At 44.9% G+C, this 17,473-nt stretch overlaps 1 protein-coding gene across 22 annotated transcripts in view; it reads left to right on the top strand.

Moving 5' to 3' along the window:
* The window catches only part of MARK3 (microtubule affinity regulating kinase 3), a 105,016-nt gene that overhangs the window by 41,457 nt on the left and 46,086 nt on the right, over positions 1-17,473 (top strand). For 2 of the 22 annotated variants that reach the window (XM_036306491.1, XM_036306492.1), the window contains one exon: positions 4,371-4,489. The exons of the other annotated variants lie outside the window; for them this stretch is intronic. The gene's annotated coding sequence lies outside the window, so the exon portion shown is untranslated. The remainder of the gene's footprint in view (positions 1-4,370; positions 4,490-17,473) is intronic. 22 annotated transcript variants of the gene reach the window in all.

Consider the following 17,473-nt stretch of genomic DNA (forward strand, 5'->3'; position numbering starts at 1 on the left):
CGCCTTGAAGGATCTAAATATTTTCACCAAGTAACAAAGAATGGAAAGACCTTTGCAGCTGTCACTGCGGTGTTGACACTGGCGTTCTCAGTGTTGGTGCACACGTAGGCTGACAGCAGAGGCAGTGGGGGCTACGCAGGCCTGGGGGGTTATGCAAAGCAGTATAGGGCACTGAACTAGAGGACTGTGAGCTGGAGGTTATGTCGGCCAGGCCAGGAGCCTTGAATGCCTCAGCCCTTCTAAGGAACGTCCATCTGTGGAGTAAAATTGTCAGTGATTCCCTAGCCTTCCTCTGGGTTCATATGACAGATTTTGTTGTTCAGTGTTCTTGGTGGCAGAAACTCAAATGTCAACATACTGTGACACGATGACTTTACTGTAGGATTGACACGGTGAATGCCTGTGTCAACACTGCAGTAATCAAGTGGTTTCTTAAACTGCAACCATTTAATTAAAAACAAATTTGTAACGTAATGAAATAATTGATTTTTTAAATATATGTTACGGTAGCAGGTTAGTTAGCCAGCTTTAAACACATTAGGAATGCAGGCCGCTCCTTACTATGCCATCTTTTCCAGTGTCAGATGCTCTATTTATGAGCTTTTTTTCTTTTCATTTGCTCTAGCATCAGTCTGTCTTTTAGAAACTTATAGAGGTTAAATCTACTACTGCAAACATAGCAAGCTTATTTTGGGTCTTGGTTCAGTCTCCTGAGTAAATACTTCGCTTCTTGGGCCAGCCCCAGGAATAATTGCCTTCAGCATAGGCCTAGTTTATTTCATGCGTATTGTTGATTTTTTTTTTCTTACCTGAATTTATTTGATTTGTGTTAATACTGGTTTTCTACCATAATTCTAGTCTATTGGGGTATTTTTAAAATAATGAGTCTTTGTATTAGCTATCACTTCTAGTTCAATGCTGTATAAATTGGACAAGGAAATTCATCAAGTTAAACTATCTGACCAGGCCCTTTAGTGGAGAATACACCCTTTAGTTGATCCTGCTGGCCCAGTAGTAAAGCATTTTTCGAGTAAAGTGCAAGCACCATTCTGCAATCTAGACTTTCAGTAAGAGAGAAAGGGAAATCCCCATGTTTTAAAAAATTTAATCAAAATTATTAAGGACAAAAAAAAAAAGAATGAACATTAATTTCAAATCTATGCTAAATATACAATAGGTTGCCAAATGATTATTGAAGCATTATTGACTCTGTATGAGCCCCAACCAGGGCCAGGGATTGAACCGTGCTCTTTTTTTTTTTTTTTTTTAAGATTCCTTATTTTTTTTTTCTTAATTAAATCTTTATTGTTCAGATTATTACATTTGTTCCTCTTCCCCCCCCCCCCATAACTCCCCTCCTCCCAGTTCCCGCCCCACCATCCTCCCTCACTCCCCACCCACTGTCCTCATCCATAGGCGCACGATTTTTGTCCAGTCTCTTCCCGCATCTCCCACACCCCTTTCCCCCCCAAGAATAGTCAGTCCATTCCCTTTCTATGTCCCTGATTCTATTATGATCACCAGATTATTTATTCACTTGATTGTTAGACTCACTTGTTGAGAGATGCATGTTTGTTGTTCATAATTTGTATCTTTACCTTTTTCTTCTTCTTCCTCTTCTTAAAGGATACCTTTCAGCATTTCATATAATACTGGTTTGGTGGTGATGAACTCCTTTAGCTTTTCCTTATCTGTGAAGCTCTTTATCTGACCTTCAGTTCTGAATGATAGCTTTGCTGGATAAAGTAATCTTGGTTGTAGGTTCTTGGTATTCATCACTTTGAATATTTCTTGCCATTCCCTTCTGGCCTGCAAAGTTTCTGTTGAGAAATCAGCTGACAGTCGTATGGGTATTCCCTTGTAGGTAACTGCCTTTCTTTCTCTTGCTGCTCTTAAGAGTCTCTCTTTGTCTTTTGCTCTTGGCATTTTAATTATGATGTGTCTTGGTGTGGTCCTCTTTGGATTCCTTTTGTTTGGGGTTCTCTGCGCTTCCTGGACTTGTAAGTCTATTTCTTTCACCAGGTAGGGGAAGTTTTCTGTCATTATTTCTTCAAATAGGTTTTCAATATCTTGCTCTCTCTCATCTTCTGGCACCCCTATAATTGGGATGTTGGTACGCTTGAAGCTGTCCCAGAGGCTCCTTACACTATCTTCGTATTTTCGGATTCTTTTTTCATTTTGCTTTTCCGGTTGGGTGTTTTTAGCTTCTTCGCATTTCAAACCTTTGCCTTGATTCTTGCGGTCCTCTGGTCTGCTGTTGGGAGTCTGTATAATATTCGTTATTTCAGTCCGTGTATGTTTAATTTCTAGTTGGTTCTTCATCATAACATCGAGGGTCTCATTAGATTTGTTGAGGATCTCATTAAGTTTATCAGCGGCTTCTAGACAGTTCTTGAGAGACCTTAAAAGTGTGGTTCTGAACTGAATATCCTCCATTGGCAGTTTTGTCCTTTTTCTTTGTCTCTGCATTTTTTATGCTTTCTTGGTGCACCCCCAAGTGGTCTTTGTGTGCAGTCCTCCTGAGGTTAAGCCTTGATTGTTGTAGTTAATACTAGGGGGATTTGACCTCCAGGCCAGCTGGCTGTGAGAATCAGCTGTGTCTGCAGTGGGAAAACTTCTGTCCTCTAGGGAGGTGCTAATCTAGCCTTTGCCTGAGGCTATCTAGCAAATGGCTCTGCGCAGGGCTTGGGCGGGGCCGGTGGGTCGCTCGGGTTCGGGATCAACAGGGTGGGCCGGAGAGAGCAGTTATGGCGGCTCTCAGTTCCGTCCCTAGAGGCTCTGCCTCACAGAGTCCTAGCAACCGCTGCAAACCTCGGAGAGAAAGCTGCCTTCGAGTTCCAACTGAAGCCAGACAGTCCCGCTTCTCCCGTTTGAGTCTGGGTCCCTAGAGACTCGCCCGGATCTGGAGCTCAGAATCTGAGACTCCCTCCCGATTGAAAGCACCAACCGCACCCTCCGCCGCCAGCCCGCTCCCCGTGCACTCCGTACCTGAGTATTTCACTTCAGCACTGCGCCTCCTCTGAGTCTGGGTATGATGTTCTCTTTCCTCCTAGTTGTAGAATTTCCACTCAGCCAGCCTTCCAGTGGTTCTGGATGATGTCCGTTCCGTCTTTAGGTGTGTTTTGATTTGGTTGTTCAAGGCAGCAATCTCTGGCGTTAACCTATGCCGCCATCTTGGTTCTCCCTGAACCGTGCTCTTGACCAGGAATCGAACCTTCCAATCCAGCCATGGGCAAACTACGGCCCGCGGGCCGGATCCAGCCCGTTTGAAATGAATAAAACTAAAAAAAAAAAAAAAAAGACCGTACCCTTTTATGTAATGATGTTTACTTTGAATTTATATTAGTTCACACAAACATTCCATCCATGCTTTTGTTCCGGCCCTCCGGTCCAGTTTAAGAACCCATTGTGGCCCTCGAGTCAAAAAGTTTGCCCACCCCTGTTCCAATCCTTTGGTTCTTGAGTCAACACGCTAACCATTGAGAAAACCAGCCAGGACTAGATTATTTTTATCAGGGTTTTGGTTTCTTTTGCGGAGAAATCCTGCTTACGCCCACTCAGGCTTTTTCCTTTTTAAAGCCGGTGTTTGTTTTGGAGCCACTGTCAGTGCTTAGGGTTCTGTAGCCGTGCGGCCTATTTGGCATCTCAGGGCATCTGAGTCGTGGGTCAGATCAGGGAGCTGATAAATTTGGAGGCAGAGGACCTGCCCATGCTTTTCATGTGGCCCACGATGGAACTACTTGTGCTACTACCACCGCTGGCTTATGTGGGCACTTTGCTTCAGCCTCCTTAAACCAGCCGTTTCCGCCTAGCTGTGCATTAGAATCATCGTGGAATTTCAAAAACCAAAAACAACTTGGGGTGGTGAACACGTAATACAGTAGGCAGAGGATATAGTATAGAATTGTATACTTGAAATTTATATAATTTTATTAACATCACCCGAGTAAATCCCGTTAAAAATAAATAAATTTACCATATAATATTTAAAAAATGTTTCCTTCAAAATCCATCCCCACCCTACCCCCCAAATCCCCAGAGGTCCTGGCTTGATGGCTCCAGGATGAGTCTGAGGGATCCCCAATGCACAGCCCAGGTGAGAATGGCCCCTAGACTTTCTTTGGTTCCCCTCAAAGTTAGCCATTTCCCTTCCCTTCCTAAAGCTAACCTCCCCCAGTGTCCTGTCTTAGATGCTGCCACTGATGACTGTTTCCTCCTCTCTGCGACTCTCCTGGGAATGACTCCTTACCCAGTAGCTTCACTTCTTTCCTTCCCCTTCCCCATCAGGTGAAGCACAAGTCATTTTAATTGAACAAGTCTATTCATCTTTTCCTGTCTTAATACCTTCCTCTTTTCATGTTGACTTGTAGCAGGCTAACAATTCGGGCCATTAAGAAAAGTGGTTATTAGCCCTGAATATTATTGACAATCTGGCATCTGTATTGGGATCAGTGTGATGGATCTGGTACACTGATAGAAACAGAGTGTGGTAAGTGAAATTGAAGACAAGTCCTTCTTGATTATACATATTTGATGTATTGAGACTAAAAATGGATGTATATTTCTTTTTTTAAAAAAATATGTATTTTTATTGATTTCAGAGAGGAAGGGAGAGGGAGAGAGAGATAGGAACATCAATGATGAGAGAGAATCATTGATTGGCTGCCTCCTTCATGCCCCACACTGGGGATTGAGCCCACAACCCGAGCATGTCCCCTTGACTGGAATCGAACCCGAGACCCTTCAATCTGCAGGCCGATGCTCCATCCACTGAGCCAAACCAGCTAGGAAAAAATAAATAAATAAATGATGGGTGTATATTTCTTCATTGTCAAAAGCAGTAATAGAAATGGAAGAAAACCCAGCTTTGGTGCTGCTCCTGCCTTCTGGGAAACTTTTTAATTTATTGCCAGACTTATTTTCTCTTTGGCAGGAAATAATAAGAAGCTTGATATTAAGAGTAGATTGAGAATTGAGAATATTAGAATTTATTTTTAATTGTACCAGTGATTCATTGGGCTATTTTTTTCTCAAATTATAAGAGAAAGTTTATTTAGAAAGTTACAAAGGTAGTAAAAATGAGCCAGTTGGGCTTCATAGGCTCAGGAAACAAGTTACAAAAGAAAGGCCCGTGGAGCTCAGGAAAGGGGAAGGCAAAGGTAGTGCACCAGGGGAGGGAGAGGGAGACCGCAGAGGGAGCGCGTGGTGCTAGTTTAGGAAAGTCACTGAAGAGCCAGATTTCTACATAGATTAAACTTAGAAACATAAATCTCTCTCTCTCTCTCTCTCACACACACACACACACACACACACACACACACACACAGGAATATTATTCAACCAGAAAAAAAGAAAAAGAGGAGGAAATCCTGCTATTTGCCACAACATGGATGGACTTAAGGACATTATTCTAAGTTAAGTCAGAAAGAGACAAATACTGTATCTTCTTTATATGTGGAATCTTAAAAAACCAAACTCACAGAAACAGTGGTTGCCAGGGGTGGGCGTTGGGCGAAATGGGCAAATGGTGGTTAAAGGTATAAACAATTATAAGGTGGATAAGTTCTGGTGTCCTAATGTGCAGCATGGTGACAGTAGCTAATATTACTGTGTTGAATTCTTGAAGGTTGCTATGAGAGTAGATTCATATGTTCTCACCATAACAATAACAACAAAATTGTAATTTGTAAGGTGAAGGATGTGTTAACTTTATTGTGGTAAAGGTTTGATAATATATATGTGTATCAATTTATCACATTGTAAACCTAAAACTTACACAATATTATATGTCAGTTATATCTCATTAAAGCTGGGTGGGGCTATTTCCTGAGAGAAAATAATTCTGACTTTAGAATTCTTTACCCAGCCAAACTGTCTCAATCAAATGTAGACAGAATCAAAACATCCTGAGTACGCAAGGTCTTAAAATTAACCACTTGCTTGCCTTGCTCAGGAGCTGTTGGTGGGATAGATTTCCCCACAGCAAGGGAGACAAGAAAGAGCAAGGCATGGGATCCAGAACAGGGAGTCCAGCACCGTGGGTCTTGAGAACAGGACCAAGGCCTCCAGAGTATGAGTGTCTGCAAGGGAAAGGGTTCCTTGACTGTTGGAGGGATTTACACTTCTGCCACAGAGTTTAAGGGTGAATTAGTAAAGCGACAGGTACATAGCAAACTTAAGTGAACAGAATAACTGAGGCAGTTGTTAGCTCCAAAGAAACAAAAAATAACATTAAAAATTAAAACGTGGAAATATATTTCTGGCATGGTTGTAAATAATCTTTATATGATGTAAATGTAGTAATTTAGCCAAATATAACTTATTAGGAGGAAGGAGGCATGGTTATGTGAGTTGGAGGACAGGATATAAGAGCGAGATCTTCATTGCTCATATGAAGAAGTCAGTAGATAACATGGGACTAGGGCTAAAGAATCATTCAAAAGCCCCATAAGCATGCTATTTAGAAGTAAGGCAGCAAATTCCAGTGTTGCTGTTTTTTGGTATTTTTTGTTTTAATATTTTTTATATGTTTTTGTTGATTTCAGAAGAAGAAGAGAGGTAGGAACATCAATGATGAGAATCATCAATCGGCTGCCTCCTGCACACACCCCCTGGGGATCAAGCCCGAAATCTGGGCATGTGCCCTGACCGGGAATCAAACCCTGACCTGTTTTAAGGGTTGATGCTCAACCACCGAGCCACATCGGCTGGGTCGCAAATAAGTTTTGAAAGTGCTTGCCCTTGTGAACAAGGATTGGGGGTGGAGAGAGATACTACATTAGTTTGCCATTTTATTATTATTATTATTATATTTTAATTTATTTCAGAGAGGGAGAGATAGAATCAATGATGAGAGAGAATCATTGATTGGCTGCCTGCTGCACGCCCCCCACTGGGGACCTAATCTGCAACTTGGGCATGTGCCCTTGACCAGAATCAAACCCAGGACCCTTCAGTCTGCAGGCCAACGCTCTATCCACTGAGCCAAACTGCCCAGGGCTGTTTTTATTATTATTTAAAGATCAGGGATTTTTTAAAAAATATGTTTTTATTGATTTCAGAGAGGAAGGGAGGGAGAGAGATTCCTTGATTGACTGCCTCCTGCACACCCCACCCTGGGGATCGAGCTCCTAACCCAGGCATGTGCCCTGACCAGGAATCTAACTGTAATCTCCTGGTTCATAGGTGGATGCTTAACCACTGAGGCACGCCCGTCGGGCAGTAGTTTGCCTTTTAAAACTGTGTATATGTGCTACTTTTATAAATAAAAATTAGAAAACACCCTGGCTGGGTGGCTCAGTTGGTTGGAGTGTCATCCCGTACACCGAAAAGGTTGTGGGTTTGATCCCCAGTCGGGTGCTTACGGGAGGCAACCAGTCGATGTTTCTCTTTCTCCCTTCTCTCTCTAAAATTAATAGAAGCATATCCTCAGGTGAGGATTAAAAAAAAAAAATTAGAACCCTGGCCTGTGTTTCTTATGGTTAGAGTGCCCATGGGTCCACACACCAAAGGATCACAGGGTTGCAGGATTCCCAGCTCCGCAGTTGGGGCTTGTGAGGGAGGCAACTATCCATGTGTCTTTCTCACCCCTCCTTCCCTTCTTCCCTCCCTCCCTTCCACTTTCTCTAAAAAAATCAATGGGAAAAAATATTCTCAGGTGAGGATTTTAAAAAAGAAAGATTAGAAAACAGTATGTATTTAGCCAAGTGTGATAGACCTCACAAAGAGGACAGGAAGGAGAAGCATGAATTCATTAGTACATAAAATAGTGGGAGAAGTTGAAAGGATTGCTCCTGCAAAGTCAGCAAAGAAAAGGGGATCCTGGTGACTTTGGATAAGTACTCAACACTGATGCCATGGAAGACAGGTCTTACTTCCTCCTGCAATTGACTCCTGAACAACACAGGTTTGGACTGTGCAGGTCCACCTATACGCGGTGTGTCCCCCCCCCCCCCCCCAAACACTTGTACTGTTTTCCATCCACGTTTGGGAGTCCACTGATGCCAAGGGCCGACTATATGCGCTGACTTATGCTATTTTATATATGGCACTTGAACATCTGTAGATTTGGGTATCCGCCAGGGGTCTTGGAATCAACTTCCCACAGCTAAGTTTTTGGGGAGTCAAAAGTTACATGTGCATTTCCAAGGCCCTGGCCAGGTGGCTCATTTGGTTAGAGCATTGTCCCGACACACCAAGGTTGCAGGTTCGATCCCCAGTCAGGGCACATACAAGAATCAATCAGTGGTCCTGGCCAGTGTAGCTAAGTGGTCAGCCCATGCACAGAAGCGTTTCAGGTTCGATTTCCAGTCAAGGGCATGTTCCTGGGTTGCAGATTTGATATCCTGGTTGGGTCACATTCGAGAGACAAGCAATGGATGTGCCTCTTTCACATCAATGTTTCCCTTCCTCCTTCCCTCCCATCCACTCTCTTAAAAATCAGTGGAAAAAATATCCTCAAATGAGGATTAACAAAAGAAAATAATCCACCAATGAATGCATAAATAAGCTTAACAACAAATCCATCTCTCTCTTTTCCTCTTCCCCTCCCTCCCTCCTTCTCTCCCTCTCTCCCGTCCCACCTTCCCTTTTTTCCTCCCTCCTCCTCTCTTGTTCTTCCTCTCTCTAAAAGCAGTAAATAAAAATAAAAGTTTCATGTTGATTTTTGACTGTGGGGGTCAGTGCCTCTACCCCCCCCCCCATTTAACAATCAACTGTTTATATAAAAGTATTGTAAATTGATAAGAAATAGTAGACCCTGGTCAATTTTGCTTAGTTTTTAGAGCGTCAGCCTAAGGACCGAAGGGCCCCAAGTTTGATTCTGGGTCAAGGGCAAGGGCACATACCTGGATTGCAGGTTCACTCCCTATCTCTCCCCCCACCCCCATTAGGCTCATGTGGGAGGCAACCAATCTATGTGTCTCTCTCACACTGGTGGTTTTTTTTTTTCTCTCTCTCTCTGCCCTCCTCCTCTCTCCCTTTCACTCTCTCTAAAAATCAATGGAAAAAAATATCCTCGGATGAGGATTAAAACAAAAAAAAGAAAGAGGACCATATAACCTAGTAAAAGTAATCAGAAGATCCACTTTGGTAGTTAATAGGACAGATTGTCAGTATTCAAGTAAAAATGTTCACCATCCTAAACAATACCATCCTAAAGATCTGCAAAAGCTGATAGCACATAGTGTTGACAAGAGTGTAGAGAAACAGGAAATCTCATAATTTTGACAATGCTGTAAATTATATTTTTAGATAATAATATAGCACTAGCAAGGTGTTACAAGCATGTGTGCCCTTTGGCCCCCATTGGATTTCTAGGCATCTACCCTGCCAGTACATGTGCAGGGATGTGTACCTCAGGGGTGACCACTGTAATGTGATAATAGCAAAACTTTAGCAGTAATCAAATGGCATCAGTAAAATTGTGGTTCAGTACATGGCAGCACATTTACACCAGGGGTGGGGAACGTCTGACTCCGAGGCCGCATCATTTGATCTGGCCCTGCCTGCCAAAGCAACTGTAGGCGGGACTTGAAATTCAATAAATCTAGGAACATTTTTTCAGAGCAACATAATGTTTAAGTTGATAATTTTGTATGCCCGAGAATGATGTTATAAATATCTAATGGCCCTTTGGGCTAGTGTTCAACAAATGGTCTTTAATGATGCTGGTAATTATTATATTTCCCTATCATTTGTTGACTCTCTTATTTTGTTCTTTATTTTAATGTTAGGGTGGTTCTAAAAGTGATTGAATCGGCCTTAAATTTTGCCTCCTGAGCCAGTTCTCTATTTGCTTGACTTTAAGCCGATTGATTCCCTGGAGATTGGCTTGCCTTTCACCCACCAACAAACAGCCTTGGTTCACATGATGCAAAGCAATAGTAATCTCTTCTCCCTAAGTGATCAAAACACAGTGATTTTTATCTACTTGTTTTTCAGGAATTTCTTTTCGCTAAATCAACAAAACCCCACTTTTCTTTGTTTCTCAACCCATTTCCTTAAAATTCAGAGGTGGGGGAGATGGGTAATATAGTTATGTAGTTCAAAGGGCACAAAAAGTATAGAAAGAAGTCTTCATCTACCCCTTGACTCCCAGCACCCAGCACGCTGCCCTTGGGACAACCAGTGGCATCAGTTTCTGTTGGTCCTTCCAGAGATGTTTCTCTGTGTAGAGAAGTAAAGACACATTTTTTCTTTTCTTCTCAGCACATTTTCTTGACAATTCCTTCTCCATGAACCCTGGGCTTTTGCCAGCTCCTCTTCCTTGGTTTTGCCTGAGAGGGTCTTGGATTTGTTCTTTCATTCAGCAGAGGTGCTGTGCTCAGCGTGGTTAGTGAGACAAAGGGCCAATTTCTGTTCAGTGACGAGGGAAGGCAGGTGTGTCCTCATTCGTTGTTCCTTCAGGAAGCATCCAGAGGTGCTCTAGGATCTAGGACCTAGATCCTAGGATCACATAAACGACTTCTGAGCCCGCAGGTTGGTCTGCGACTCCAGCGTCTGGACTTCATTCTCTCCCTGCCTGTTCTGAGTTCACATTGTGGACTCTTCTCTCTGAAATATGTGTCCCTGGGCCAGCCTGTCTTCCTTCTGCACAGTGAGGAGTGTCATTTCCTTCCTAGCACAGTGCTCTCTCTTTTTTTTTTTTTTTTTTATATATATTTTATTGAGTTTTTACAGAGAGGAAAGGAGAGAGATAGAGAGTTAGAAACATCGATGAGAGAGAAACATCGACCAGCTGCCTCCTGCACACTCCCCACTGGGGATGTGCCCGCAACCCAGGTACATGCCCTTGACCGGAATCGAACCTGGGACCTTTCAGTCCGCAGGCCGACGCTCTATCCACTGAGCCAAACCGGTTTTGGCCACAGTGCTCTCTTACACTGGGAATCTTAGCCCAGAATTTGGAAATCTGTATCCAGATTTCTGTCCTGAGCTTCAGACCTAAACACCAAATGCAAACTGTGCTCTCACTATCCTCACTTAACTGCCCCTCACGGGGTGTCCGGAAACCAGCTCAGCCTGCCTTGCCTTTTCAGCCATTGTGTCTTCCCTGTCTCGGTGGCATCCGTATCCACCAACATGGGTGTCAGCTTCAACAGCCCCCCTCCTCTTACCCTCTGAATATTTCCTGACCCTGTCTCCTTCTCCACCCAAGGCTGCTAGATATGTACTCACTCATCTTGGATTTACAATGCAGCTCTTTCCTACTAAGAAGAGGGGGGTCATTTCCTCCTTCCATTATTTCTCACACACATTGTCATCCGCCTCCCTGCCCGTCCCTTTTATCTCAAACCTCCGTGTGCAGAAGGGGGTCTCAGCACCTCATCATGGATGTGTAGGTCACACTTTTATGTCGAGAACTCCCCAGTGCCCCCAAGCTCTCTGTTATGTGCTCATTTCACTTTTATATTGTTTCGCAAAATTGTCTTTTTCTAAAGGGACTTCCTGTACGTCCCAAGTTCTGGCTATTGGCACACTTGTTTATTATGTGATGTGGTAGGTTTGGTGTCCTTAGTATTCTGATCACCAGAGTCCTGAGTTTTTCCCTTCTGAGATGTGTGTTTGGCTCCTGTGTACCAGTTCCTAGAGGACAAGAGGATGTGATGATGTGTGGAGGGTGCTGATTGCTCAGTGAAGAGAGAATTCTTTCGCTTTATACACTTCTGGGTTTTTGTTTTGTTTTTAATACTCACCCAAGTCCATGTTCATTGATTCTTAGAGAGAGGGGGAAGTCAGGAGGATGACAGAAAAACATTGATGCGAGAGCAGAATATCAACTGGTTGCCTCCGCACATGACCAACTGGGGCCGGGCATCGAACCTGACACCTAGGTGCATGTCCTGACCAGGAATTGAACCTGAGGCCTTCTAGGGTATGAGACGATACTCCAAGTGAACCACACCAGCCAAGGTGTATTCATTTTATTTTTTACAACCAGCAACTGCGTAAGATGAAATGTATAAAAATAAGTTGAATTAAGATAGCAGAAATAGATAAATTTCTCTTAAATGTTTTTTTATAACAAAACTTTAAAAACTTATTTTTACAGCTCTGATGGGGATGTCTAATGTTCCAGTTTTCTTTAATAAATTATTTCTGTGCAAATTTAACTATCTTTAGCCACCAGGCTCACAGTTGATCTGAATATATGATATCTCTGGCATTATCACATATGCAAATTGTTGACTTTTTAAAAAGTTCTCTGCCAGCCATCTATTGCTCTGGGGTTTTCTATAGCAGCAGCTTGTAATCTATCAGTTATGTTACTTGAAAATTTTGAAGGGATTTGTGTGGAATCCTGGGGTGTACGTAGACTGGAGTCAGACAGCTTCGAGTCCCGGCTCTGGCACCTCCTAGCTGGGGGGGAGTCCTGGGACCAGTTTCTTCACTTTCTCAGTCACCTGACAGATGGGGCGATTCTTTCTTTTTCTTTTTTCTATTGTTTTTTTTTCCTTTCTCTTTTTTTATCTTTATTGTTCAGATTATTACAGTTGTTCCTCTTCCCCCCCCCTCCCCCAACCACTTCCCTCCACCCGGTTCCCACCCCCCCCCCTCCGCCCTTACCCCCCTCCCACTGTCCTCATCCATAGGTGCACGATTTTTGTTCATTCTCTTCCTGCATCCCCCACACCCCTTCCCCCCCCCCCCCAAGAATAGCCAGTCCACTCCCTTTCCATGCCCCTGATTCTATTATAATCACCAGTTTATTCTGTTCATCAGATTATTTATTCACTTGATTTTCAGATTCACTTGTTGATAGATATGTATTTGTTGTTCATAATTTGTATTTTTACCATTTTCTTCTTCCTCTTCTTAAAGGATACCTTTCAGCATCTCATATAATACTGGCTTGGTGGTGATGAACTCCTTTAGCTTTTTCTTATCTGTGAAGCTCTTTATCTGACCTTCAATTCTGAATGATAGCTTTGCTGGATAAAGTAATCTTGGTTGTAGGTTCTTGGCATTCATCACGTTGAATATTTCTTGCCACTCCTTTCTGGCTTGCAAAGTTTCTGTTGAGAAATCAGTTGACAGTCGTATGGGTACTCCCTTGTAGGTAACTGATTTTCTTTCTCTTGCTGCTTTTAAGATTCTCTCTTTGTCTTTTGCTCTTGGCATTTTAATTATGATGTGTCTTGGTGTGGTCCTCTTTGGATTCCTTTTGTTTGGGGTTCTCTGCGCTTCCTGGACTTGTAAGTCTATTTCTTTCACCAGGTAAGGGAAGTTTTCTGTCATTATTTCTTCAAATAGGTTTTCAATATCTTGCTCTCTCTCATATTCTGGCACCCCTATAATTGGGATGTTGGTACGCTTGAAGCTGTCCCAGAGGCTCCTTACACTACCTTCGTATTTTCGGATTCTTTTTTCATTTTGCTTTTCCGGTTGGGTGTTTTTAGCTTCTTCGTATTTCAAATCTTTGACTTGATTCTTGCGCTCCTCTGGTCTGCTGTTGGTAGTCTGTATAATATTCTTTATTTCAGTTAGTGTATGCTTAATTTCTAGTTGGTCCTTTATCACAACATCGAGAGTCTCATTAGATTTCTTGTACATCTCATTAAGTTTATCGGCGGTCTCTAGAAGACTCTTGAAAGACCTCAAAAGTGTGTTTTTGAATTCTATATCCAGCAGCCTGCTTTCCTCCAGTTCTGTCATTGGTGTCCTGTTTCTTTGTCTCGGCATTTTTTATGCTTCGCTGTGTCGATAGAGTGGCTTTCTGTGCTAAGTGTCCCAATTACCTGAGGTAGACACTCTTGGTGCACCCCCTTGTGGTCTTTGTGCGCAGTCTTGTTGTAGCTAAGCCTTGATTGTTGTAGGTAACACTGGGAGGGATTTGACCTCCAGGGCAACTGGCTGTGAGAATCAGCTGTGTCTGCAGTGGGAGAACTCCTGTCCTGGATCTCTAGGGTGGTGCTATTCTAGCCTCTGCCTGAGGCTATCCCGCAAATACCTCTGTGCAGGGCTTGGGCTGGGCGGGTCTCAGGGGATCAATAGGGCGGGTGGAGCGAGCAGTTATGGCTGCTCTCAGTCCCGTCCCCAGAGGCTCTGCCTCTCAGTGTCCCAGCAACTGCTGCAAACCTCAGAGAGAAAGCTGCCCTCGAGTTCCGACCGATGCCAAACAGTCCCGCTTCTCCCGTTTGAGTCTGGGTCCCTAGAGACTCGCCCAGAACTGGAGCTCACAGCCTGAGACTCCTTCCCAATTGAAACAGACAACCGCGCCCTCGGCCGCCAGCCCGTATTTCACTTCCGCACTGCGCCGCCTCTGAGTCTCTGTATGCTTTTCTCTTTCCTTCTAGTTGTAGAATTTCCACTCAGTCAGCCTTCCTGTGGTTCTGGATGATGTCCGTTCCGTCTTTTAGTTGTATTTTTGAAGTGGTTGTGCGAGGCAGCAATCTCTGGTGTTTACCTATGCCGCCATCTTGCTTTCCCCTCCGGCGATTCTGTTAGATGTGATCACGGATGTGAAGCTTCTGGCTCTGCTTCAGACACGGCACTTGATAACTGTTATCCTCGTGCTTGACTTGGTGTAAGTGTATTAACTCATTTCTACCTGCTAGAGGTTAGCATGATTCTGATAGAAACTGCCTGTTAGGGAACCTTGGGCGGCTCTTTCTGCCTGCACAGTTAAGCTTGTACATCTCTCCTCTGTTTTCACAGCTCGTCTCTGTGTGACGCCTGCTGTAACTCAGGAACCCTCATGTGCTGTCTGTAATGTAGCAGTCATCTACTGCTCTCTAGCAGATTACTCCAAAGCTTAGCAACTGAAACGCAACGTTGTTACCGCGCAGTTTCTGAGTCATGTGTTAGGGAGTGACAGCTGTGCGGGTCTGACTCGGGTGCTCTTCGGTTAGAGCCACGGTGCAGGCCTCCGCAGATTTGTGCAGGGCTGGTGATCGCTTCCAAAGGCCTCGCTTGGCTGCCCTCAGGAGACTGCACTTTCCCAGCTGTGGGCGTGAGGTCTCCCTGCTACCCGGGCCTGTCCATCTGGGAACTCCTGTCCTCACCGAGCCACAGTGCCTTTTATTGGCCCGGTCAGTCTCTTAAGCCCCCACCATTGCTTCTGCCTTACTCTGTTCCTTCGAAGCAAATCACTAAGTGCCCCCTATACTCAAAGGGGGAGATACTAAGTTCTTCCTTCCGAGGGGAAGATTGTCAAGGAATTTGTGGACCTACTTAAAAACTACCACACCTGCCCAACGGTGTGGCTCAGTGGTTGAGTATTGACCTAACCAGGAGGTCAAGGTTCAGTTCCTGGTCAGGTCGCATGCCCAGGTTGTGGGCTCGATCTCCAGTGGGGGTGTGCAGTAGGCAGTAGATAAATGATTCTCTCTCATTATTGATGTTTCTCTCCCTCCCTCCCTCCTTTCCTCTTCTTCCCTCCCTCCTTCTCCTTCCCTCCCTCCCTCCTCCCCCTCTGAAATTAATTTAAAAATATATATTTTAAAAAGAACAAAAAAACTACCAGACCTGGGGTGCTTGCTGAAAAGCAAGATTCTCAAGGACCAGTTCAGATCTGGTGACTGGTGGGGCCCAGAAACCTGCAGTTGGTACCAGCACCCTCATGATTGATCAGGGGCCTGGTGTCCACACTTGGAAGCACACTCTATGCCAGATACGTCACTTGGTTCTCATTGGTCACACCTCCGTGTCTCCACTCAGACCCATGGAGCACACAGAGCCCGTTTTCTACTGGGGCACCTTTTTTAGGCCCTGTATAGTTCCGTTTCCTCCATGGTGCCATCTAACACACGTGCTTTCTCCCCCTTGAACTCCTAGAATAGTCCATCTTTTTTCTGCCCTTTGGTTCTAATTATTTTGTTTCAGTGCTGTACTACTAGTAGAAATTTCAAAAAACAATTGCCTTCTTTCAGCCTGCTCTCTGGCCAGCAGACCCCTCACAGCTCTGCAGCAAGCGGTGTGGTCACGGACTGCCAAGGAGGCTGGCTCCCGCCTTACTTCCCGAGCGTTAGTACTTTCCCGCAGACATTTCTCAAGCAGATGGGTTCTTGTGTGTGCCAGCTGTTTCAGCTGCGGGGGAGTAAAAGGAGACAGCTGTGCTCCCTGTCGATGGTGAGGTGGCAATAAATAGGTCCACCAAAATGTACCATCCCAACCTAAAAAACGCTCTAGAAAAGAATGCTGTGAAACAAGGGAGACAGACTGGGATGAGGCTTTCAGAGAATCTCCCTGAGACCGGAAGGATGAAAAGGAGACAAGACTTCGAGGAAAGGAAGAGCTGGGTGTGTTCTGGGACCGGACAGGAATTGAGGTTGCGGAGCAGGGACCGAGTGGAGGTTGGAGGGATGACCAGAGGCCGCCGTGGGGTGTGGCAGCCGACCTAGAGCTCTTCTGACTTCGCTGTTGTGGCAGTAACTGGGAGATTCAAACTACAGCTACTCATTCAGCTCCTACAGATGGGAAACGGGGTTTCTGTGTCAGTGTAGCCGAGGGAAGCTAAGAAAGAACTCAGGCCTGATGGTTGGCTGTCAGGGTGGCAATCTTCTCATCTGGAACATCAAATCTGAGAACGGCCACAGCAGCCACCAGAGGTGTTTATGTTGGTGATAAACACGCCCCTGCTTTTGGAGATGAGTCAGTTTTCCAGACAGGAAGTCTGTGCATCTGGTTCCGTGTTTTTAAGCTCTGAGCTCAGTTGTAGGTCAGATACATCCGTGTCTCCGTGCTCTCGGTTGTTAGCTGCTAGGCCACCTCTGGATTAGATATGGTGGGCGAGGACCAGCACAGCCAGAGCCTTGTGGTTTCTCGCAACTTCCTTTTGCATGTAGCCAGCCCCTCCTCACCTTCCAGAGCTCCCCCAGCCCTGTCTCCTGCAGGTGGCAGGACACTGCGCTGAGAGACCTGGTCTGGCCAGACTGCCCACGGACTTTGGACGGTCTTTTCCTCTTTTTCTGTCCCCACTTGTTTGCCAGGGGGTTGGGTGGGCTGGCCTCTCAGTTCCTGTTATTTTCTGAGGTCACCCTGTATTAGCCCGGCCATCATGCTGTGCCTCCTCTGAATTCACAGCACCTGTTCAGACAGCAGCAGTTGACTGTTCTCCTCACTCCATGTGGTGCCTGGGAGCTCTGCGGCTCCTGACGAGGCAGTGCATTCTGTCTCCCCTGGGTCCGCTTGTGTGGCAGCGTTCAGGGGGCGAGTTGATGGGCTGCCCTAGGTGGAACCATGGTCCCTTTACGTGCAGTGTTTCATCCTCAAAGAGGCTAAACTGTCTTCGTGTTAGGACATCGTTCCAAGAAAGTAAGCCCCGCTGCGCAAACCTTTTGTCCTGCCCTTGCTTGCTTCAAGTTCGATAGTGTCCCATCAACCAGGGCAAGCCACATGGCGAGTACGAAGGGAGCCTGCGAGGCCTAAGCCCCTCACAGCTTCTGTGCTAAGTGACCTACCCCTGTGAGGACTCCTGCCATGGTCTCCTTGAAAATCTCTCATAGGATTACTTGGCATTATAAGTCCAGTG

The sequence above is a fragment of the Myotis myotis genome, unplaced genomic scaffold, assembly GCF_014108235.1.
Source record: "Myotis myotis isolate mMyoMyo1 unplaced genomic scaffold, mMyoMyo1.p scaffold_m19_p_41, whole genome shotgun sequence".
Lineage (NCBI taxonomy): Eukaryota > Metazoa > Chordata > Mammalia > Chiroptera > Vespertilionidae > Myotis > Myotis myotis.